This window comes from Phoca vitulina, unplaced genomic scaffold, assembly GCF_004348235.1.
Source record: "Phoca vitulina isolate PV1807 unplaced genomic scaffold, GSC_HSeal_1.0 scaffold57, whole genome shotgun sequence".
In the NCBI taxonomy this organism is placed as follows: Eukaryota; Metazoa; Chordata; class Mammalia; order Carnivora; family Phocidae; genus Phoca; species Phoca vitulina.
In genome coordinates, this window is record NW_022589760.1 from 9,546,933 (window position 1) to 9,573,387 (window position 26,455).

At 34.8% G+C, this 26,455-nt stretch overlaps 1 protein-coding gene and 1 pseudogene across 3 annotated transcripts in view; both read right to left on the reverse strand.

The window, feature by feature from the left end:
* The window catches only part of KLHL4 (kelch like family member 4), a 169,481-nt gene that overhangs the window by 103,527 nt on the left and 39,499 nt on the right, over positions 1-26,455 (reverse strand). The gene's annotated exons all lie outside the window — the stretch shown is intronic.
* On the reverse strand, positions 20,397-21,506 carry LOC116623142 (annotated as a pseudogene).

Genomic DNA, 26,455 nt, shown 5'->3' on the forward strand with positions numbered 1-26,455 from the left:
ACACCAAGTGCGCAGAACACAGAGGTCTGCAAAACTCCAGGGATAGGGGAAAATAATACATAGAATTCAAGATTTTTCTTCTCATGATTCATTTTTACTTCAGTTTAAAATTTTCCTTTTCTTTTTTTTTTCTTTTTTCCTTTTTGAATTAGTTTCTTAATTTATCAACTCTTTGTTTTTAAGTCTGTTTTTAACTTTCATCTTTTACATTTACATTTTATAAATATATTCTTCAGTTTTGGTTTCCGTTCACAGTTTTCAACTTTATTTTTGTATGTATATAAGTTTTGCTTTTTACAACTTTGGGATTTAGTGTCTTCTAACAAACAGACCAAAATACACCCAGAACCAATTGGATTACCCTGTTTGGCCCACCTGGGAGATTATATTCTCTCTTTCCATTCCCCCCCTTTTTTTATTTGGTTTCTGACCTCTTTGGATTTGTCTAGTGTGTATTTTGCTTGAGTTGTGGTTAATATTTTTGATTTTGTTCTCTTGTTCAACCCTTATTCACTTGGCAAAATGACTAGAAGGAAGAATTTACAACAAAAGAAAGAACCACAGGTAATACTCTGTCAAAAATGGAATCAATATAGATATAAGTAAAATGTCAGAGATGAAATTCAGGATAACAATTATAAAGTTACTAGCTAGGCTTGGAAAAAAAGCATCAAAGACACTAGAGAATGTCTTAGTGCAGAAATGAGATCTAATCAAGCCGAAATTAAAAATGCTCTGAGATGCAGTCTAAATTGGATGCTCTAACAGCTGGGTAAATGGGGCAGAAGAGAAAGTCAGTGACATAGAAGACAAGTTGATAGAAAGGAAGGAAGCTTAGGAAAAGAGAGAAAAACAACTAATGGACCAAAGGGGAGGCTTTGAGAAATCAGCAGTGCCATAAAATGAAACAAAATTAGAATTATTGGAGTCACCAAGGGAGAAGAAAGAGAGAGAGGGACAGAAGGTATATTTGAGTAAATCGTACCTGAAAAGTTCCCTAATCTGGGGAAGGAACCAGGCATTCAAATCCAAGAGGTAGAGAGGACCCCTTCTAAAATCAATAAAGATAGATCAACACCCTGATATATAATAGTGAAACTTGCAAATTTAAGAGGTAAAGAGAAAATTCTGAAAGCACCTCGAGAAAAGAGCTCCTTAACTTACAATGGCAGAAACATTAGGCTGGCAACAGACCTATCCACAGAGACCTGGCAGGCCAAAAAGGGTTTGGCATGGTATATTCAGGGTATTAATGAGAAAAACCTGAAGCCACAAATATTTTATCCAGAAAGGCTGTCATTCAGGATGGAAAGACAGATAAAGAACTTCTAGTATAGACAAAAACTGAAAGAATATGTGATCACTAAACCATCCCTTGAAAGAAATATTAAGGGGGGATCCTGTAAGTGAGGACAGAGCCCAAGAGTAACATAGACTAGAAAGAAACACAATCTACAGAAACAAGGACTTTACAGGTAATACAATGACACTAAATTCATATCTTAATAGTTACTCTGACTGTAAATGGGCTAAATGCTTTAATCAAAGCACCCAGGGTATATTGGATAAAAAAAGCAAGGCCCATCCATATGCTGTCTACAAGAGACTCATCTAAGCCCTAAAGACACCTCCACATTGAAAGTGAGGGGGTGGAGAACAATTTATCATGCTAATGGAACTCAAAAGAAAACTGGGTTAGCAATCCTTATATCAGACAAATTGATTTTAAACCAAAGACTGTAGTAAGGGATGAAAAGGGACACCATATCACACTCAAAGGGTCTACTTAACAAGAACATCTAAAAATTATAAATATTTATGCCCCTAACTTGAGAGCAGCCAATTATATTGACCAATTAATAACCAAATTAAAACAATACATTGATAATAGTACAATAATAGTAGGGTTTTTCAACACCCCACTGACAGCAATGGACAGATCATCTAAGCAGAAGATCAACAAGGAAACAAGAGTTGAATAACACACTGGACCAGATGGGCTTCACAGAAATATTCAGAACATCCCATCCTAAAGAAACAGAATACACATTCTTCTTGAGTGCACATGGAATATTCTCCAGAATAGATCACATACTGGGTCACAAATCAGGTCTCAACTGGTACCAAAAGATTGGGATTAATCCCTGCATATTTTCAGATCACAATGCTTTGAAATTTGAACTCAATCACAAGAGGAACTCTGGAAGGAAATCAAACACTTGAGGTTAAAGAGCATCCTACTAAAGAATGACTGAGTCAACCAGGAAATTAAAGAAGAATTTTTTAAAAATCCATGGAAATAAATGAAAATGAAAACACAACTGTTCAAAACCTTTGGGATACAGCAAAGGCAGTCCTATGAGGGAAATAAATAGTAATACAAGCCTCTCTCAAAAACAGAAAAGTCTTAAATACACAAGCTCATGTTACACCTAAAGGAGCTATAGAAAGGACAGAAAATAAAGCCCAAACCATACAGAAGAGAAACAATAAAGATTAAAGCAGAAATCAATGAAATAGAAGCTGAAAGAACAAAACAGATCATTGAAACTAGAAGCTTGTTCTTCGAAAGAACTAACATGGTTGATAAACTCCTGGCCAGAATTATCAAAAAGAAAAGAGAAAGGATCCAACTTAATAAAATCTTGAATGAAAGAGGAGAGATCAGTACCAACACCAAGGAAATACAAACAATTTTAGGAACACATTATGAGCAACTATATGCCAACAAATTACACAATCTGGAAGAAATGAATGCATTCCTAGAAACATATAAACAACCAAACTGAAACAGGAAGTAATAGAAAACCTGAACATACCCATAACCAGAAAGGAAATTGAAACAGTAATCAAATATCTCCTGACAATCAAGAGTCCAGAGCCAGATGGTTTCCCAAGGGAATTCTACCAAACATTTAAAGAAGAACTAATACCTATTCTTCTGATGATATTTTTAAAAAATAGAAATGGAAGGAAAACTTTCAAACTCGTTCTATAAGGCCAGCATTACCCTGATCCCAAAACCAGAAAAAGACCCCATCAAAAAGGAGAACTACAGACCAATATCCCTGAGAAACATGGATGCCAAAATTCTCACCAAGATACTAGACAAAAGGATCCAATAGTACATTGAAAGCATTACTCACCACAACCAAGTGGGATTTATTCCTGGGCTGAAACGGTGCTTCAATATTCATGAATCAATCAATGTGGTACATCACATTAATAAAATAAAGGACAAGAATCATATGATCCTCTGAACTGATACAGAAAAAGCATATGACAAAATACAGCATCCTTTCTTTAGACATGTCTCCAAAGGCAAGGGAAACAAAAGTAAAAATGTACTATTGGGACTTCATCAAGATAAAAAAAAAAAAAAACCTTCTGCACAGCAAAGGAAACAATCAACAAAACCAAAAGACAAACGACAGAATGGGAGAAGATATTTGCAAATGACATATCAGATAAAGGGCTAGTATCCAAGACCTATAAAGAACTTAACAAACTCAACACCCCAGAAAAACAAATAATCCAGTCAAGAAATGGGCAGAAGACATGAACAGACATTTCTCCAAAGAAGACATACAAATGGCCAACAGACACATGAAAAAATGCTCAACATCACTTGGCATCAGGGAAATACAAATCAAAACCACAATGAGATACCACCTTACACCAGTCAGAATGTCTAAAATTAACAAGCCAGGAAACAACAAATATTTGTGAGGATGTGGAGAAAGGGGAACCATCTTACACTCTTGGTGGGAATACAAGCTGGTACAGCCACTCCAGAAAACAGAATGTAGTTCCTCAAAAAGTTGAAAATAGAGCTACCCTATGACCCAGGAATTGCACTGGTAAGTATTTACCCCAGCGATACAAATGCAGTGATCCCAAGGGGACCCTGCACCCCAATATTCATAGCAGCAATGTCCACAATAGCCAAACTGTGGAAAGAGCTAAGATATCCTTTGATAGGTGAATGGATAAAGAAGATGTGGTATATATATACAATGGAATATTACTCAGCCAATAGAAGGATGAATATTTACCATTTGCATTGATGTGGATGGAACTGGAGGGTATTATCCTGATGAAGTAATTCAATCCGAGAAAGACAATTATCATATGGTTTCACTCATATGTAGAATATAAGAAACAGCACAGATGCTCATAAGGTAAGGGAGGGAAAACTGAGTGGGAAGTCATCAGAGAGGGAGAAAAACCATGAAAGACTCTTAACTATTGGAAACCAACTGAAGGTGGCTGGAGGGGGTGGTGGGAGAATGGGTAATTGGGCGATTGGCATTAAGAGGGCACATGGCGTGATGAGCACTGGGTGTTATATGCAACTGATAAAGTGTTGGACACTACATCTGAGAGTAATGATGTACTATATTTTGGCTATTTGAACTTAGAAAACAAAAACAACATGATTTTCCTTAGTACTGTTTTGTAGTACTCACTTTTTTCATCCTTTTCCTTTAATTCTTTTACTACAGCCTATCCATTCCATGTAAAACAAAGATACTTGTTATTTGTTTAGAGAAGTTAACTTTTAAAATTTTTATTGAAATATAGTTGTGCAATATAACATTAGTTTCAAATGTACAAAATAGTAATTGAACAAGTTGATATGTTATGCTATGCTCACCACAAGTGCAGCTACCATTAATCAGTCACCATACAATACTTTTACATTATCACTGACTACATTTGCCATACTGTACCTTTTATCCCCATGACTTATTCATTCCATAAATGGAAACCTGCATCTCCATCTCTCCTCCATCCATTTTGCCTATTTCCCAAACCCTTTTTCCTGTAGCAACAACGAGTTTATCCTTTGTATTTATGGGTCTGTTTCTGCTTTTTGTTTGTTTATTCATTTGTTTTGATTTTTAGATTCCACATATAAGGAAATCATATAGTATTCATCTTTCTCTGTGTGACTTATTTCACTTATTTCATTTAGAGGGTATAATCTCCTCTAAGGCCATCCATGTTGTTCTAAATGGCAAGATCTCATCCTTTTTTATGGCTGCATAATAGTCCATAGTGTGTGTGTGTGTGTGTGTGTGTGTGTGTGTGTGTGTGTGTGTACCACTTCCTTTTTTTCAGATTTTACTTTATTTGACAGAGAGGGTGGGAGAGAGAGAGAGAGAGCACAGCAGGGGGAGTGGGAGAAGGAGAAGCTGACTCCCTGCTGAGCAGGGAGCCCAATGTGGTGCTTGATCCAAGACCCTGGGATCAAGATCTGAGCCCAAAGGCAGACACTTAACCAAGTGAGCCACTCAGATGCCCCTATACCACTTTTTTAATCCATTTTTTTTATATCAATAAACACTTGGGCTGCTTCCATATTTTGGCTTTTGTAAATACTACAATAAATATAGGGGTGCATATATTTTTTCAAATTAGTGTTTTTGTTTTCTTTGGGTAAATAGCCAGTAATGGATTTACTGGATAAAATGGTATTTCTATTTTTAATAATTTAGAGAATCTCCATATTGTTTTTGATAGTGGGAGTACCAATTTATATTACAACTAATAGGGCACAAATGCTGTTTTCTTCACATCCTGACCAACACTTGTTATTTCTTATCTTTTTAATTGTAGTCATTCTGACAGATTTAATGTGATATCTCATTGTGGTTTTGATTTCCATTTCCCTAATGGTTAGTGAAGTTGAACATCTTTTCATGCATCTCTTGGCCACCTGTATGTCTTCTTTGGAAAAATGTCTATTTAGGTCCTCTGACATCTTTTAATTGGATTGTTTGTTGTTTTGGTGTTGACTTGTATAAATTATTTATTTGGGATAGTAACCCCTTATCAGACATTTGCAACTATCTTCTACCATTTAGTAGGTCATTTTTTGTTTTGTTGATGCAAAAGTTTATTATATTATTATTATTGTTATTGTTATTGTTATTGTTACTATTTTGTTGTAGTCTCAATAGTTTATTTTTGCTTTGTTTCCTTTGCCTTAGGAGACATGTTCAGAAAAATGTGGCAGATAATGTCAAAGAAATTACTACTTATGTTTTCTTTTAGGAGTCTTAAGGTTTCAGGCCTCACATTTAGGTCTTTAATCCATTTTGAGTTTATATTTGATTATGGTGTAAGAAAATGGTCCAGGTTCATTCTTTCATATGTAGTTATCCAGTTCTCCCAGAGCCATATTTTGAAGAGACTGTTTTCCCCATTGTATATTCTTGCCTCCTCTGTTAAAGATTAATTGACCATATAAGTATGGGTTTACTTCTGGACTCTCCATTCTGTTCTATTGATCTATGTATCTTTTTTGAGCTAGTACTGTTTTGATCATTACAGATTTGTAGTATATCTTGAAATCTGGTATTGTGATATCTCCAGTTCTGTTCTTTTTCAAGATTGTTTTGACTATTTGGGGTTCCCTGGTTCCATTCAAGTTTTAACATTATTTGTTCTAGTTATTTCAAAAATACTGTTGATATTTTAATAAGGATTACATTGAATTTGTAGATCATTTGGGGTAGTATGGACATTTTATCATTATTAATTTTTCCAATCTATGAGCATGGAATACCTTTCCATTTGTTTCTGTTGTCTTCAATTGTGTCATCAATATTTTATAGTTTTCAGAGTACTGGTCTTTCACCTTCTTGGTTAATTCCTAGGTATTTTACTCTTTTTGGTGCAATTGAAAATGGAGGGTTTTTTTCTTAATTTCTTTTTCTGCTACTTTTTTTTTTTTTTTTTTTTTTTTTTTAAAGATTTTATTTATTTATTTGAGACAGAGAGAATGAGAGCACATGAGATGGGGGAGGGTCAGAGGGAGAAGCAGGCTCCCTGCCGAGCAGGGAGCCCGATGCGGGACTCGATCCAGGGACTCCAGGATCATGACCTGAGCCGAAGGCAGTCGCTTAACCAACTGAGCCACCCAGGCGCCCCAACTGCTACTTTTTTATTAGTATATGGATATGCAACTGATTTTTGTGTATTAATTTTGTATCCTCCAACATTACTGAATTCATTAATCTCTTCTATTAGTTTTTTTTGGCAGAGTGTTTAGAGTTTCCTGTGTAGAGTATTATGTCATCTGCACATAGCAACAGATTAACTTCTTCCCTTCCAATTCGGACACTTTTCATTTATTTTTCTTCTCTGATTGCTTTGGCTAGGACTTCCAGTACTATGTTGAATAAAAGTGGCGAGAGTGCAATCCTTGTCTTGTTCCTTATCTTAAAGGATAAGGTCTCAGTTTTTCACCATTGATATGATGATAGCTGTGGGTTTTTCATATATGCCTTTATTATGTTGAGGTATGTTCCCTCTAAACCCACTTTGTTGTGAGTTTCTATCATGAACAGTTGCTGAATTTTGTCAAATGCTATTTATGCATCTATTGAGATGTTCATATGATTTTTAGCTTTTATTTTTTGATATGGTGTATTAATGTTGATCAATTTACAAATATTGAGGTATCCTTGCATCTTCAGAATATATCCCTTTAGATCATGGTGAATGATCCTTTTAATAAATTATTGAATTCAGTTTCCTAATAATTTATTGAGGATTTTTGCATCTATGTTAATCATGGTTATTGGCCTTTGGTTTTCTTTATTTGTGGTATCTTTTTCTGGTTTTAGTATTGGGGTAATGTTGGCTCATAGAATACATTTGGAAACTTTTCTTCCTCTTCTATTTTTGGAATTGTTTGAAGAGAATAGGTACTAACTCTTCTTTAAATGTTTGGTAGAATTCACCCATGAATCCATCTGGTCCTGGACTTTTGTTTGTTGGGGTTCTTTTGTTTACTGATTCAATTTCACTACTAGTATTTTGTGCAGATTTTCTATTTCTTCCTGTGTCAGTTTTGGAAGATTGAATGTTTCTAGGAATTTTTTCATTACTATTGGTTGTACAATTTTCTGGAATAAATTTTTTATAGTAGACTGTTGTATTTTTGTATTCCTGTTTATATTTGTATCTTTGTATTCCTGTGGTGTCAGTTATTTACTTCTGTTTAGTTTCTAATTTTATTTATTTGTACTTTTTCTTGATGAGTCTTTCTAAAGGTTTATCAATTTTATTATCTTTTCAAATAACCAGCTTTTGGTTTATTTATCTTTCTTATTATTTTGTCTCCATTTCATTTATTTCTGCTCTGATCTTTAATATTTCCTTCTTTCTACTAACCTTGGGCTTTGTCCTTTTCCTATTTCCTTAGGTTTAAGGCCTGCATCACTGTAATTTTCCCTCTTAGAACTGCTTCCACTGCATCCCAAGTGTTTTGGAACATTGTGTTTTTATTTTTATTTGTCTCTGTGTAATTTTTTAAAAATTTCTTCTCTGATCATTTTGTTGATGCATTGGTTGTTAAGTATTGTGTTTTTTAGCCTCCATGTGTTTGTGTTTTTTACAGTATTTTTTCTTGTGATTGATTTTTAGTTTCATACTTTTGTGGTCATAAAAGATTGATTTCAGTATTTTGAAATTTATTGAGGCTTGTTAGGTGGCCTAATGTGTGATCTGTTCTGGAGAATGTTCCATGTGTACATGAAAAGAATGTGTAGTCTGTTGTTTTTGGATGGACTGCTCTGTATATATCTGTTAAGTTCATCTGGTCTAATGTGTTGTTCAATGACACTGTTTCCTGATTGATTTTCTGCCTGGAGGTTCTATTCATTGACATTAGTTGGATGTTAATATCCCCTACTATTACTACTATTTATTACTGTATTACTATCAATTCCTCATTTTATGTCTGTTAATATTTGATTTATGAATTTAGGCACTCCGATGTTGAGTGCATAGATATTTATAATTGTTATATCCTCCTTTTATCATTAGGTAATGTCCTTCTTTGTCTCTTGTTAGAGTGTTTGTTTTAAAGTCTATTTTATCTGATATAAGTATTTCTACCTTCACTTTTTAAATTATTATTTATTTATTTATTTATTTATTTACTTCTATGTACATTCTTTAGGTCTGAAATGAATTTCTTATAGACAACATATAGATGGGTCTTTTTTTTTAATACATTCTGTCACTGTATGTCTTTTGATTGCAGCATTTAGACCATTAACATTTAAAGTAATTATTGATATGTATGTATTTATCACCATTTTGTTAATTATTTTGTGGTTGTTTTTGTAGTTTTTATCTGTTCCTTTCATATTCTCTTGCTCTAGACTTTCTGTATTCTTATGCTTTATTTTCTTTCTTTTCTTGGTGTATTTATATAGGTTTTTGGTTTGTGGTTGATATAAGGTTCATACATAGGACCCTAATTATATAAAAGTCTATTTTACTTTGGTGGTAACTTAAGTTTGAAAATATGCTAAAATTCAGTAAAAGCATTTGTTTGGATTTCCACATCATAAACTTTAGGACTGTTGCTTTTCGATGAGATAACATAATACAGAGAGAGTATAAAAAAAAAAAAAAACAGTGAAGAGAAAATTAGCATGTACATTAAACTGATGGTTCTCAAATGTCAAATAGCTCTGTTCAGTGGAAATATTACATCAGTATCACTTGGTGAACTTTTTAAACAATACAGACCCCTGAGCCACAACCCCAGAAATTCTGCTTCAGTAGGCTTATTGTAAAGCCCAGCAATCTTTTTTAAATAGTCCTTAGGTGATTCTGATACACTATATTGTTTCAAATATCACTGGTCTCAATTGAACTTGTAAAGTTCTGGATGATAATTAATTCATGATTGAATTCTATGATAAAGTACAATTCAACAATATTTATTGAGCATCTTTTATATACTAAGCACTGGGATACCTAGGCAAACAAGAGAGGTGGAATTTCAGCTCTCAAAGAGCTTGTATTCTAGAGTGAGTGGGGGTTAGACACACAAATAAACAGATAAATAAACAAGAAAATTTCAATAGTGACTAGCTTTATGAAAAAAAATGGAACAAGGTGACAAAGGATAGAAAATGAATGGACAGATGGGAATTTCTTAATTGATGAAGGGATCATAAGGACCTGAAGTACTAGTTACATAGCTATTGATTAAATATAAAGACCCAGTATTGGGTTTAATTTCTGTAGTGAAGATGGAGAGACTGACTTCATTTTTGTTGTGTGAAAACAATCATAATCTGTATAGAAATAGATTGGAGAAATGCCTGTAGGTATTGTAAAAAATTGGACTCAATAAAGAATCTTCAATATACCTGATAATTTTAATACATACTTGCTAAGAGCCCAGAGTATTAAGTCATAAAGATACTTTTGGCTTAAAAATTGTAAAGGAAAGTCCTTAAAGAATCTGAATATGTATTCATATTCATGTATATAACATGGTAAGCTAACAACCTCAAGGGATTGAATGATTTGAGCAATTACATGGAGGTCATTGAATATTGTCTGAGTACTGAAAAATGATTCTATGCAACAACATCATTAAAATATAGTTAATGTAAACTGTTCTTTATGACAACAGATAGAGAACAGATTAATCTGATTCTTCAAGCCTAATTCACACACACACGCATACACACACACATAAAAACACCCTTATTATAAGTATGGTTAATGTTTAATTTCCCAATTGTAACAAATATATGTTTATCCAGTTCAGCAAATGCAACTGAATTTTTTAAATATATTAAAACAAATCCTTATTAAAATATAATTTTGATTATTCCAAATAATAACCTAAGCCAAAATGATTCTAGAAGTATTATTTTATTATATAGGCTTTTAAGAACTACTAATGTCCATGTATACTGAAAGTATATAATTGGTCCATGAATAATTCTAGGTTATAGAATCCAAGGCTAACAAGAGTTCATATCATGCTTTAAAAAATCAAATGCTGTTTTTAATCATTTCCATATAAAATAAAACAGTGAAGACTAAACTAATATATGAAACAGGAGAATTGGCTTTCCATTAGATGTTCAAACTTTAAAAAGCCCTACAAAATTAGTTGACCACAATCACCTTATGGATCAGTAAAGTGTACTATGGTTGACAAAATATGCTAATATAGTCTGGATACTTTACCAGAAGTTTCCTGATACAGTTATTGGGACAAGTATGGGTGATAACAGCCCTATTGGACCTCTATATTGGCCAGATTAGGTTTTCAGTTTTAAGACTAATTATAGTTACTATCCTCTAAGTGAATGATATTGAAATTAGGTTATATCCATAAGAGAATATCTAAGATAGTCATGAGTTTGGCAAAACAGGTGATATGAGGAAGAGTTGTAGAATGTAAGGCACATATGATAAGTTATATAATTTCAAAGAAGAGATCATTGTGGGCTGGAGTGGTCAGGAAAAGCTTTAGGTAAAAGGTAAAATCTAATCTTGGATTAAGAATAGAATTCAAAAAAGTAGTGTACTGGGGAGAGGTAAATATATAGAATTAGCAAATATTGGATTTCACTTCTATTAAACTGAATTTGAAGGGCTGAAAAGCAAACACAATAGCTGAGTCAACATAAGTTACTGAAAACATTTGCTCTAGTCAATTCTGATATGAAAAAATTTCATCTTAGACAAAGACCATGGGTTAAATGGAGGATTAAAGTGTTGGTATGAAAATTTTGGAAACAATGTCTGAACATAGAAACATTCATTAATAAAGCTGAAAGGAAATCTATGTGGTAATGATAAACATGAGAGTCTATGCTTTATGTGAGATTTCTACAATTCTATGATATTGCTAACTGGAATCTTTTGTTTTCATAGACACAGTGACAACTGGGAGCTAACCTTATGATGACATTGGTGATCACCCTCACATTTTACCCATTATGGCAAAAAAGAGGGATTATGTGATGTTCTTTGCTGCAGTTTTAGAGATTTGAAATAAGAAGTGAAAACAAATAAAATGCTTTATGTGTACCTGTATTTTAAATCAATAAATAATAAAGGAAAAAGGAAAAAAAAAAACCTATGGATACAAGGTAAGAGAGCCTTAAAATGAACCATCTTATGATGAATGTAGCCTCATTTACTTTAAAGAAAATATTATAATATTTTAAATAAACTATAATTGATTATTTATGATAATTCTATTCCATTATAAAATTTTCTTAGATGCTTTTCTAAAGTAACCTAAAACTTTAGTTTTTGTGGCATGGTTTTCATCTGTCATGAAATCATGAGTAGCAATAGTTTTGTAGAGTCCTTTACTACTTAAAGCAAAATATTGAACAGCTGAATGGTGATAACACTGGCTACTTCTTAAGACATAATATTTTCTATGTGAATTTGCTAAGAAATATATATATATATTTCTTATAGAATAAGAATATATATATATATATATATTCTAAGAAATTTATATTTCAGCAAAATAAGAAATCTAGTTCATGAGAAAACAATGATAACAGGCCTTTATATATTGTACTGATTGGACCCTCATGAGAAATCAAAAGCTTTTTAAATGTCATCTTTTTAATTATGGAACTTAACACTTTTGAAATACTTCTATAAAGTTACATACAAGGGACTTTCAGCAATAAATAAGATGTACTGCATTAGATTATAATAGACAGGTAGGTGCATCCTAAAACATACAGGATATACTAAAACATTAAATATATTTAGCATTCCTTTTTTCAGCTTTATTGAGGTATAACTGACAAAATTGTAAAATATTTGAAGTCCACATCATGATGATTTGATATATGTATACATTGTGAAAGGATTACCCCCATCTAATTCACACATCTATCACTTCACATATATATTAATTAATTATTTATGTTTTGATGATGGCATTTAAGTTCTATATTCTTAGCAAATTTCAACTATATAATATGGTGTTATCAACTATAGTTACTGTGTTAAATTAGATCCTTATACCCTATTCATCTTAAAGCTGAATATTTGTACCCTTTTACCAACCTTTTCCAATTTCCCCCATGGCCCAGTCTCTGTTGAGCACTTTTCTATTCTCTGTCTCTACTTTTTTTTGGAAATACTGTACTCAACATCTCTAGCTATTTTCAGATAAGGGAATCATGCCTTCGTTCTTGTTATGACTGCCTTCCTCCTTATAGCTTATATCTCTATATTTTCCTTTTTTGCACCTTTTTTTCCAACTATATTGAGATATAATTGACATACAACATTGTGTAACTTTTCATTTATTTATTTATTTTTCAAAAGATTTTATTTATTTATTTTAAGGATAGAGAGAGGGAAGGGCAGAGGGAGAGGGAGAGAATCTCAAGCAGACCCTGGCTGAGTGCAGAGCCTGATGGGGGGCTTGATCCCACAACCCTGAGACCATGACCTGAGCCGAAATCTGTCTGTCGCTTAACCAACTGAGCCACCCAGGCACCCCTAACATCGTGTGACTTTAAAGTGTTTAATATGATGATTAATGCACTTATATACTTCAAAATGATTACTATAATAGGGTTAGTTAACACCTTCATTACCTCACATAACTATCATTTATTTTTTTGTGTGATGAGAACATTTAAGATCTACTCTGTTAGCAACATTAAAGTATATAATACTTAATTGTTAATTATAGTCACCATGCTGTATATTAGATCTCCAGAACTTATTCATCTTAGAACTGGAAATTTGCACATTTTGACCAACATCTCTGCATTTTCCCCACCTCCCAACCTCTGGCAAAAAGCAATCTATTCATCTACTGTCATTTTCTATGACTTTGTTTTTTTTTAGATTTTTAGATTCCACATTTAAGTGAGATCATACAGTATTTGTGTTCCTCTGTCTTATTTATTTCACTCAACATAATGGACTTAAGGTTCATCAATGTCACAAATGGTAGTTTTACTACTTTTCAATGGCTGAATAATATTCCATTGTGTGTGTATGTGTGTATACACATATAAATTTTTAGACAGTGTATAAAACCATATATGTATATATGTGCAAACATATTGCATTTTCTTTATCTACTTATCTGGTGACAAACACTTAGCTTATTTCCATGCCTTGACTATTGTGACTAATGCTACAGTGAACATAAGAGTACAGATATCACTTCAAGATACTGATTTTATTTTTTAAAGATAGATACCCAAAAGTGGGATTGCTAGATTATATAGTTCTATTTTTAATTATTTGAGGCAGCTCCAAACTGATTTCCATAACATCTGCATGATTTTACATTCCCACTAACAATGCACAAGTGTTGCCCTTTCTCAACATTCTCACCAACACTTGACATCTCTTCTGTTTCTTATAATAGCCATTCTAATATGTGCGAAGTGATAGCTCAATGTGATTTTGATTTGCAATTCCCTGATGATTGGTGATGTTGAGAATCTTTTCATGTATATGTGGGCCATTTGTGTGCCTTTGGGAAAAAGTCAACTCAAGTATTCTGCCCATTTTAAAAATCAGATGATTATTATTATTGTTATTATTTTTTCCATTGAGTTGTATAAGTTCATATTTTTTCAAGTTTTTATTTAAATTCCAGTTAACATACAGTATAATATTAGTTTCAGGTGAAGAATTTAGTGATTCATCACTTACATACAACACCCAGTGCTCATCATGAGTGCCTCCTTAATACCCATCACCTATTTAACACATTCCCCTGGGCCCACCTCCCCTCCAGTAACATACAGTTTGTTCTCTAGAGTTAAGAGTTTGTTTCCTGATTTGCCACTCTTTTTTCCCACTATGTTATTCTGTTTTGTTTCTTCAATTTCACATATATGTGAAATCATATGGTATTTGTCTTCCTCTGACTTATTTCATTTAGCGTAATACTTTCTAGCTCCATCCACTTTATTGCAAGTGACAAGATTTCATATTTTTTGGCTAATACTCCATTATATATATCAATTAAATTAATTAATTAACATCCATTATATATATGACACTTCTTTATCCATTCATCTGTCAATGGACATTTGGGCTCTTTCCATAATTTGGCAATTGTTGATAATGATGCTATAATCATCAGGGTGCATGTGTCATTTTTAATCAGTGTTTTTGTATCTTTAGGGTAAATACCTAGTAGTGCAATTGCTGGATCATAGGGTAGTTCTATTTTTAACTTTTTGAGGAACCTCCATACTGTTTTCCAGAGTGTCTACACCAGTTCACATTCCCAACATCAGTGTAAGAGGGTTCCCCTTTCTCTGCATCCTCACCAACACCTGTTGTTTCCTATGTTGTTAATTTTAGCCATTCTGACAGGTGTGAGGTGATATCTCCTTGTAGTTTTCATTTCTATTTCCATAATTATGAGTGATGTTGAGCATCTTCTTATGTATTTGTTACCAATCTGTATGTCTTCTTCGGAAAAATATCTATTCATGTCTTCTGCCCATTTCTTAACTGGATTATTTGTTTTTGGGGTGTTCAGTTTGATAAGTTCTTTATAGATTTTGGATACTAATCCTTTATCAGTTTTCATTTGCAAATATCTTCTCCCATTCTGAAGGTTGCCTTTTAGTTTTGTTGATTGTTTCTTTTGCTGTGCAGAAGATTTTATCCTGATGAAGTCCCAAAAGTTCATTTTTGCTTTTGTTTCCCTTGCCTCAGAAGACATAAATAGAAAGAAGTTGCTATAGCCAATGTCAAGGAGGTTGCTCCCTGTGTCCTCTTCTAGAATTTTGATGGATTTCTGTCTCAAATTTGGGTGTTTCATCCATTTTAATTAATTTTTCTGTATGGTGCAAGAAATTTGTCCAGTTTTATTCTTTTGCATATTGCTGTCCAGTTTTCCCAACACCATTTTTTGAAGAGACTTTTTCCATTGGATATTCTTTCCTGCTTTGTCAGAGATTAGTTGACCATATGGTTGTGGGTCCATTTCTGGGGTTTTCTATTCTGTTCCACTGACTATATGTCTGTTTTTGTGCCAGTACCATACTGTCTTGATCACTACAGCTTTGTAATATAACTTTAAGTCCAGAATTGTGATGCCTCCAGTTTTGTTTTTTTCCTTTTCAAGGTTGCTTTGGCTACTTGGGGTTTTCTGTGGTTCCATACAAATTTTAGGAGTGTTTGTTCTAACTCTGTGAAAAATGCTGTGGTACTTTGATACAAATTGAATTAAATGTGTAAATTGCTTTGGGTAGTATAGACATTTTAACAATAGTTTTTCTTCCAATCTATAAGCATGGAATGTTTTTCCATTTCTTTGTGTCATCTTCAGTTTCTTCCATCAGTGTTTTATAGTTTTCAAAGTATAAATCTTTTACCTTTGGTTAGGTTTATTCTTTTTTTTAAGATTTTATTTATTTATTTGATGGAGAGAGACAGCAAGAGAGGGAAATGGAGTAGGGGGAGTGGAGAAGGAGAAGCAGGCTTTCTGTGGAACAGGGAGCCTGGTGCGGGGCTTGATCCCAGGACCCTGGGATTATGACCTGAGCCAAAGGCAGAGGCTTAATGACTGAGCAGCCCAGGCACCCCTTGGTTAGGTTTATTCTTAGGTATCTTATTATTTTTGGTGCAATTGTAAATGGGATTGATTTCTTGATTTCTCTTTCTGTTGCTTCATTATTGGTGTATAGAAATGCAACCAATTTCTATAGGTTGATTTTGTATCCTGCAATTTTACTGCATTTGTGTATCAGTTCTAGCAATCTTTTGGTGGAGTCTTTTGGGTTTTCTACATAGAGAATCATGTCATCTGGGAAGAGTGAGAGTTTGACTTCTTCTTTGCTGATTTGGATGCCTTTAATTTCTTTTTGTTGTCTAACTGCTGAGGCTAGGACTTCCACTACTATGTTGAACAATGGTGGTGAGAGCACACCCCTGTCATGTTCCTGACCTTAGGGGAAAAACTCAGTTTTTCCTCATTGAGTATGTAGTTAACTGTGGGTTTTTCTTTCTTTTTTTTTTTTTTCAGATTTTATTTATTCACTTGAGACACAGAGATACAGAGAGAGAGAGAGAGACAGAGAGAGGGAGAGAGCATGAACAGGGAGAGAGGAAGAGGGAGAGGGAGAAGCAGGTTCCCTGCTGAGCCAGGAGCCGGATGTGGGGCTCGATCCCACGACCCTGCGATCATGACCTGAGCCGAAGGAAGGCGCTTAACCATCTGAGCCACCCAGGCACCCCAACTGTGGGTTTTTCATACACGGCCTTTATTATGTTGAGATATGTTCCCTCTATCCCTACTCTGTTGAGAGTTTTTATTAAGAATGGATGCTGTACCTTGTCAAATGATTCTTCTGCATCTATTGAAAAGATTATATGGTTCTAATACATTTTTTTATTAATGTGGTGTATCTCATTGAGTGATTTGCAAATATTGAATCACACTTGCAGTGCAGGAATAAATCCCACCTCATCGTGATGAATGATTCTTTTAATGTACTGTTGGATTTGGTTTGCTAGTATTTTGTTGAGAAATTTTGCATCCACATTCATCGGGGATATTGTACTGTAGCCTACCTTTTCAGTGGAGTCTTTGTCTGGTTTTTGTATCAGGGTAATGCTTACCTCATAGAATGAATTTGGAAGTTTTCCTGCCATTTCTTTTTTCAATAGTTTGAGAATAATAGGTATTATATCTTTAAATGTTTGGTAGAATTTCCCTGGGAAAACATCTGGCCCTGTACTTTTGTTCTTTGGGAGATTTTTGATTACAGATTCAATTTCTTTACTGGTTATCAGTCTGTTCAAGTTTCCTATTTCTTCCAGTTTCTGTTTTGGTAGTTCATATGTTTTTAGGAATTTATCCTTTTCTCCCAGGTGTCCAATTTTGTGCCATATAATTTTTCATAATACTCTCTTATAATTATTTGTATTATTGTGGTGTTGGTTTTTAATTCTCCTTTCTCATTTGTAATTTTATTTGTTTGTGTCTTTCCTCTTTTCTTTTTGATAAGTGTGGCTAGGTGTTTATCAATTATATTATTATTTTTTTAATGTAACATCTGCTGGTTTCATTGACCAGTTATTTTTAGTTGCTATATTCATTTTTGCTCTAATCTTTATTATTTCCTTCTTTTGCTGTCTTTAAGCTTTGCTTATTGTTCTTTTACTTGCTCCTTTAGGTGTAAGGTTAGGTTGTTTATTTGAGATTTTTCTTGCTTCTTAAGGTAGCCCTCTATTGCTAATACTTTACCTTTATGAACACTTTGGCTGCATCCTAAAGGTTTTGGAACTTCATGTTTTCATTTTCAATTTTTTCCATTTTTTTATTTCTTCTTTGATTTCCTGGGTGACCCATTCATTGTTTAGTAGCATGATGTTTATCCTCCATGTATTTATAGTCTTTCCAATTTTTTCTTGTGGTTGACTTCAAGTTTCATAGCATTGTGGTAAGAAAATATGCATAGGATGATGTCAATCTTTTGGTACTTCTTGAGTCCTGATTTGTGACCTCATATGTGATCTATTCTGGAGAATGTCCCATGTGCACTTGAAAAGAATGTGTATTCTGCTGCCTTAGGATGAAATGTACTGAATATATCCATTAAGCCCATCTGGTCCATGGTGTCATTCAAAGCCATTGTTTCCTTGCTGTTTTCTGCTTAGATGATCAGTTCATTGATGTAAGTGGGGTGTTAAATTCCCCTACTCTTATTGTATTATTATCAATGAGGTCCTTTATGTTCCTTATTAATTGCTTTACATATTTGGTTGCTCCCAAGTTGGGGGCATAAATATTTACAATTGTTAGATCTTCTTGTTTTTCCCCTTTATTATGATATGGTTCCCTTCTTCATGTCTTGTTACAGTCTTTGGTTTGAAATCTAGTTTGTCAGAAGTAAGTATTGCTACTCAGGCTTTCTTTTGACTTCCATTTGCATGATAAATGGTTCTCTGCTCCTTCACTTTCAATCTGCAGATGACTTAGGTCTAAAACACATCTCTTACAGGCAGCATATAGATGGGTCTTATTTTTTAAACCAATATGACAGCATATGTCTTTTGATTGGAATGTTTAGTCCATTTTCATTTAGAGTACTTATTTATGGATATGTATTTATTGCCATTTTATTACTTGTTTTGTCACTGTTTCTGGAGATTTTCTCTGTTCCTTTCTAGTCTTTGTCACTTTTGGTCTTTCCCACTGAAAGCATCCCCTTTGATATTTCTTGCTGTTCACTCATCATGAGCTCCTTTAGTTTTTGTTTGTTTGGGAAACTCTGTCTCTCTTTCTATTCTGAATGATAGTCTTGCTGGATAGAGTATTCTTGGCTGCATAGTTTTCTCAATAAGCACTTTGAATATATCATGTGAATCCTTTCTTGCTTGTCAAGTTTCTGTGGCAATATCTGCTGCTAGACTTATGGGTCTTCCCATGTAAGTTAGGGGCTTCTTTTACCTTGTTGCTCTTAAGATTTTTACTTTATCAGTATTTTGTGTAATTTTATCTACAATATGTCTCCATTTTGGCCTGCTTCTGTTGATTTTAATGGGAGTTCTCTGTGCCTCCTGAATTTGGATGTGTGGTTCCTTCCCCAGATTAAGGAAGTTTTCAGCTATAATTTCCTCAAATAAGCCTTCTTCTCCCTTTTCTGTCTTTTCTTCTGGGACTCCTATGAGACAAATGTTATTATATTTGATGGGGTCACTGAGTTCCCTAAGTCTATTCTCATGATCTATAATTCTTCTCTCTTTTGTTCAGCTTCATTATTTTCCATTAGTCTATCTTCTATATCACTCTGCTTCTTCTTCTGCTTATTCTTAAATGTGCTTATTCCTCTGCTTCTTCCATCCTTATGGTCATTACATCCAGTCTTTTTTTAATCTAAATTATTGCATTTTTCATTTCTGACTGATTGTTTTTTAACTCTTTACCACTTTGGTAAGGGTCTCTGTAATGTCTTCCATGTTTTTCTCAAGCCCAGTGAGTATCATTATGATTTTGTTTTAAATTTCCCATCAGGCATATTGCTTATATCTGTTTCAATTAGATCTCTGGCTGTGACCATTTATTGTTCTTTCTTTTGGGATGAATTCTTCCATCTGGCATTTTGTCTAGGTCTCTGTCTTCTTCTGTGTGGTAGAAAATCTTGTTATGGTTCCTGCTCCTTTGAGTAATGTCTTTGTGAAGGAGAAGTCATATAGTGTCCAGGGCTGGTGCTTCAGGGAGTGTCTCTGATGTGTGCTGCGTGCACTCTGTTGCTATGTGTTTTTTTTTTTTTTTTTTAGTTTAATTTAATTTTATTATGTTAGTCACTATACAATACACCATTAGTTTTTTTTTTTTTAATATTTCTAAGATTTAAAAAGTGTTTAAAGTTTGTAATTCCTAGTAGGAAAACATTATCTGAATGAATACCCTAATGGCAAGCCACTATAGAATGTTTCAGTTGCATGTCGGGCAGAGGAGTAGGGATTCTCTTCACAACACCCCAGCTTCCTTCATGAGAAGGTCAGAGGTACACTGTTTGTATTATTGTGACATCCATTAGGTGATCATTGCTTTTCCTTCAGCAAGGGCTTTATTTGTCAGAAGGGCATTATGCTTCACCTCCAAATTTGGCTGACAATTTACTGATGAGATTCATAACCTTTGGATTGCTCTGATATTTTGACATATTTGCTGGGTTCTGGGCCACATCCTGGAAGGCCACCATAACTTCTGGATCCTGCAGGGCTGCGAGGACCTCTGGATCCCTAAGAATTTCATTGAGCCCAGGCATTCCTGCCATTCCAGTTATCCCCCCTGCCATTCCAGGCATTCCTCCAGGAAAATTACCAGGCATTCCCCCAGGAAAGCCACCTGGGAAAGAGCCATACTGAGCTCCTGATTGTTGTCTGGCTTATTCCTCCCTTTGGGCTCTCTCATGTTCTTCCTGAGCCTTCTTAACCCTTTCTATTCTTTCTTTGATCTCTCACTCTTCACATTTTCACTCATACTTTCTCCGATGTTCAGCAATTTTCTGGGCCCTCGGTTGAACTTCTTTCAGCATTGCAGTAACATCTTCATCATAATCCAGTTTACAAGCAAGGGCAAGATCATGTGCTGCTTCTTCCCAATGGCCCAGAAGTCTGTGTGCTTTCCCTCGCCACTTATAAGGCTGAGCTCAATCAGGATTTATTTCAATAGCTCTGTCACAGTCTCGAACGGCAGCATTTGGCTTCTGTAATTTGATGAAGACACTGGCTCTCTTGGTATACAGAATGGCCAAGCAAAGATTCAGTTTGATGGCACCTGTGAACAAGTCAATGGCTTTCTGTAGTTCACCATCATTTAGGGCATCAATGGCAGCCACTTATTTATCATTTGCCTGATCCATCATTTCCTCGGTTATCTCCACATTTTCATCTCCCATTTCTTGAGGGGCATCAGTATCTGGTTCAATCACACCTTCATTGTCAATTTCTAGATCACTTTCCTCACTTGATGGTTCGTCTGTCTTTATGTTTTCTTCTGCCTTCTTATTATCTGTTTTTTCTTCCTTGATACTGTCTTCTGATTTAGTGTTATGAGTGGCAGGTGGTATTTTATCCCTCATGCTCTCCACCCACTCCTGCAGGAAGCGCATTTCCTCGGTGTGCAGAACACTTGGATCCTGCTTACACATTTTCAGGAAGGCCCGACGTTCACTCACTTTGCAGGGGTCCATGGTCCAGAGGCGTTGGCAGGTGGCAGGCGGCAGGCACGGCTGAGGTTGCGGCCGATTCCAGGTGCGGGTAGTAGCTCAGCGCGATCGTGTGGAAGGGGCAATACATCATTAGTTTTTGATGTAGTGATTCATGATTCATTGTTTTCACATAACACCCACTGCTGTTGCTATGTTTTGACTGCTCTATCCCTCAAGTCAGTTATCTCCAAGGCTCTCTTTGCCTGCAGTTGGCAGTGTTTGGAACTTGGCCAGAGTGTGGCAAGTTTTAACTAGGTGTGTTCTGGTCTGCTTCTTAAGTGAGACCTGCTACTACTTCCACTAAAACTGAAGTCTTTTGGAACTCTATGTTTAGTAGATGTGGTGCTTGCAGGAGTTTGTGGTGATCTTCTGGGGTAGAGGTCTGCTGCACTGGTCTTCATGCCCACTTGCCTGAGAAAAGCAGTACCGGCATAGTGCAAAGGGGTGGGACTTAGTGTAACCAGTTTAGGCAGCCAGTGGTGGAGCTGTGCTGTTTACTAAAGTTAGTTTATGCTGAAGGGCAGGTGAGGAAATGGTACCATTCATCTCCTATATCTCTGGGGAGAGATATCTGTGCTTGCTGCTCTCAGGGAAGCACTCCCAGAAGAGTGAATAATTTCCCCTCATGCATCCCTGGCATTTTTCATATTGCTGTTGTCATATTGTCTGTCTCTGGGTTGCATGCTTGCCTGGATAAGCGCAATGCACTTTGTTCTCTGTCCCCGCTAAGTCTGCTAACTTTTAAACTTCCAAACTTTAGGGACATGTTGTGGTGGGGGCCTGCACTTGTCTGTGTGTGTGGGGGGGGGGGGGGTTCTTACTGTGCTTGGAAAGATGCAGCTTTAACTGAGAAGGGCAGTAGTGCCAGAGCATTATGGTGTGGGATTTGGAGCAAAGCAGGCTAAAGAGCCAGTGTCCAGTTTAGGTGCCCTCAACAGGTGTCTCCGTGCCTATGCTGGAAGTGGAGGAGTGAAATGGCATCTGCTGGCTCTTTTGTCTCCAGAGGTATTTCTGTGAATGTCATCTTTCACAGACATGCTCCAAAAAGAGTGAACAGTCTCTCTCTGTGTGTCTTAGGTTGTCCTCAGATCTTGCAGTCTGCCCTGAGGAGGTTGTTTGCCTGCTTTCTCTCCAGGACTAGGACAGTGCCCTCAGATTTATATCCCAGCCAAGCCTGCTGACCTCTAAAACTCTAGTCTTTGAGCCCCACTGGTTGCAAAAACTCATGAAAATCAGCCCCTCTCATTTTCCCAGTCAATGGCTTTGAAGAAGTGTTCTCCTTGTGCATATCCCTGTGCTCTCCACTCTCTCTTGGCCCTCTCTACAACTAGGGCTCCCTCCCCTCTGCAGCACCGGTGATCTATTTCTCCCCCAAACCACATCTCTGCATTCCTTATTTTCCACAATGTGGCCTCTTCTTTACCTCTAGTTGTGCAGTTTGTTCTGTCAGTCCTCAGTTGATTTCTTTGGTATTCAGAATGATTTGATAGTTATTTAGTTATGTTCTAAGGATGAGATAAGCCTAGGATCCTCCTACCATGCTGCCATCTTAGCTCTCCCTATGAGTTCTTCATATATTTTGGGCACTTACCTCTTATCAAATAAATAATTTGCAAATATTTTCTCCCATTCCTTAGGTTGTCTTCATTTTGTTGATTTTTTTTTTTTGCTGTTTCCTGTACCTTTTTAAATTTAAATAAAGATTTTCTTTTAAACAAGTGAACACCACATTAGTAGTAGTATTACATGAGTCTTGATCAAGAATCCAACTGAGATTATTTTGATGATGTGACTATAAAAAATTATACTAGAAAAATCCCATAAAAATGTAGGTATCCATGTCTCTGTAAATTGGTTGTCAATGCATTACAACTAAAAACTCCGGTGAGAAACCTATGTACAGTATTTGTATTTCAATAGTAGCACAATGTTGAGTGTATCTTAATATAGGGTTCTAATTTTTAAAATGTGGTGATAATGTCTACATTTGTTTTTGATAACATTTTTCTCCTGTTTTTTGGATATTTCCAAATACACCCCTATCTCAGGTTTAAATTAAGTTACTCTCTCGTTTGTTAAAGTGGGTTCTTAGAATGGTGCTGTTTACAAGGCACCATGTTCTAGTAATGTAAGCAGTGGATAGAGTATGATAAATTTAAGAATTCATTTTGGTGAGTATGTGGAGAAAAAGGAACCCTTATGTACTGTTGGTGGGAATATAAATTGATACAGCCACTGTGGATAATGGTACATAGGTTTCATAAAAAAATTATAAATGAAAATACCATATGATCCAATAATTACAATATTGGTATTTACCCAAAGAAAATGAAACCACTAAATAAAATATCTATCTATATAGATAGATAGATATGCACCCTACGTTTATTGTAGCATTATTTACAATAACCAAATTATGGAGGCAACATAAATGTCAATTAACAGATTAATAGATAAGGAGATGTGGTATATATCTATATATCTATTATCTATATATATGTAATAAAACATTATATATATATTGCAAAAACTCATGCATAACACAAACATTTCCCCAGTATATATATATATATATATATATATATATATATATATATATATATATAATGAAATATTACACAGCCATAAAATAGGATGAGATCTTGATATGTGCAACAATATGGATGGACTTAGAGGGTATTATAGTAAGTGAAATAAGTCAGAAAAAGGCAAAAGTATATGATTTCACTCATATGTAGAATCTACAAAACAAATAAACAGCAGAATCAGAACTATAAATATAGAGAAAAAACTGATGGCTGCTGGAAAGAAGGTGGGTGAGGGGATGAGTAAAATGGGTTTAGGGGAGTAGAAGATTCAGGCTTCCAGTTATGGAATAACTAAGACATGGTAATAAAAGGCACAGCATAGGGAATATAGTCAATGGTATTGTAATAGCATTGTATGGTGAGTGATGATAACTACCCTTCTAGTGAGCATAGCATAATGTATACAGTTGTCTAATCACTATGTTGTACAGCTAAAATTAATATTGCAATGTGTGTCAGGTATACTCAAATAAAAAAAATAAAGACAAACAAAAAATCCATTTTGATAACATCATTGCTTTATTTGGATTATGGTAAAAATTAACCTAACAACATATGGAAAAAAGGATCAGAGGCCTGCAAATAAACATGATCCTAACTTAACCCAGTAGTGGAGAAACCAGGGCTATTTATGGCTTAACAGAGGACAATGACTGTCTTGAAAAAGAGGAAGTAATCTCCAAAAATAAATGTGGAGATTAGTTAGATGCATAAGGGCAGAATATTTGGTCTATGAGTGTTTTTCTAGTACTCAAATTACACTGCCTACATAAGGGGTCACCAGGAGGAGTCCAGAGGCAAGACTGAAGCATTATTTGCACTGGGTTCTAAAAGCAAATGTTGGTGGGCAACAGTCCCTTTAGGTTTCCAAACTTTACCTTAACACAAACATTTCCCCAGTATAAACAGCTTCCTTTTTCTGAAACTACTAGGCACCTAATTATTGTCCCAAAGAATAAACATGTCACACACACACACACATACACATCCTCTGCATCAGTAGTTAGCATACTGGAACTAAGGGTACAGTTATTTTTATTACTAAAAGTACAGTTTTGGTAAGCAAGTTTTTCTAATTTAGTTAAAAATACTAACATTATCTATGGCTTATTTGATACTATTATAGCACTTGTTACATTTCATCTTGCTTTATAGTTATTAGTATACATATTTTATGCTCTCTGCTATAATGTAAGCAACTGGAAAGCAGTTATTTTATACATCATTCTCTCTTTCAAGGTACTTCAGATATACTAGGTTTGTAAATATTTATTGAATGTATTAATTATGTAGTAGTTTTAGGGGAATTTTAACTTTTATGAAATTTTTTTTTCCAGACATGAAAGGAATTTACAGTAATATGCTTTTTTGACTTTCATTTATTGTTTTTTTTTTTTTAAGATTTTATTTATTTATTTGACAGAGAGAGACACAGCGAGAGAGGGAACACAAGCAGAGGGAGTGGGAGGGGAGAAGCAGGCTTCCCGTGGAGCAGGGAGCCTGATGCGGGGCTCGATCCCAGGACCCTGGGATCATGACCTGAGCCGAAGGCAGGTGCTTAACGACTGAGCCACTCAGGCGCCCTCATTTATTGTTTTGTATCAGTGTAAAAAACTCGCAGTCAGAATTACTTTAGCTTCTTTAACAGTAGGGAGGGAGAATGTCTTGACATACAAAATTGAATCTAAAAGGAATATAAAATAAAACACTCCAGAAAATGAGCAAGATTCAGCTAGCAGGAAGGTCCAAGCTCAAAGTATCTCAGCTGAGGTCAACATTAAAGAATTCTCATGTTTTGTTTGTTTGTTTGTTTTTTCTGTTTGTTTTTGTTTTTGTTTTTGTAGAAAGCATTCCCTTCATGTCTCACTAAGTGCTTCTAGAACAAGTGTTAACAAAATATGGCCTGTGGGCCAAATCCAGCAGCCATCTCTTTTGTATAGTTAGTAAGCTAAAGAGGGATTTTACATTTTTAAATAATTAACAAGATCAAAAGGACACAGGAAAATTATGTGCAATTCCAAATTCAATGTCTATAAATGTGGTTTTATTGAAATGTTGTAACACTTATTCATTTACATGTTACCTCTGGCTGTTTTCACACTAAGATCAGTTGCGTAGTTGCAACAGAGACTGGATGGCCTGCAAAGCTCAAAATATTTACTGTCACTTTACAGAAAAAGTGTATTAAGTGTATTTAGCCCTACTCTAACATATTCATTGTATTCATGTCTCACAATGTGCTTCTAGAATATCCAACAAAGACTTAAAAGTTTTTATTTTCTTATATGTTATATTTTGTTAGTTTGATTTTACCACAACCCAATTAGTACAATGATGCATTAA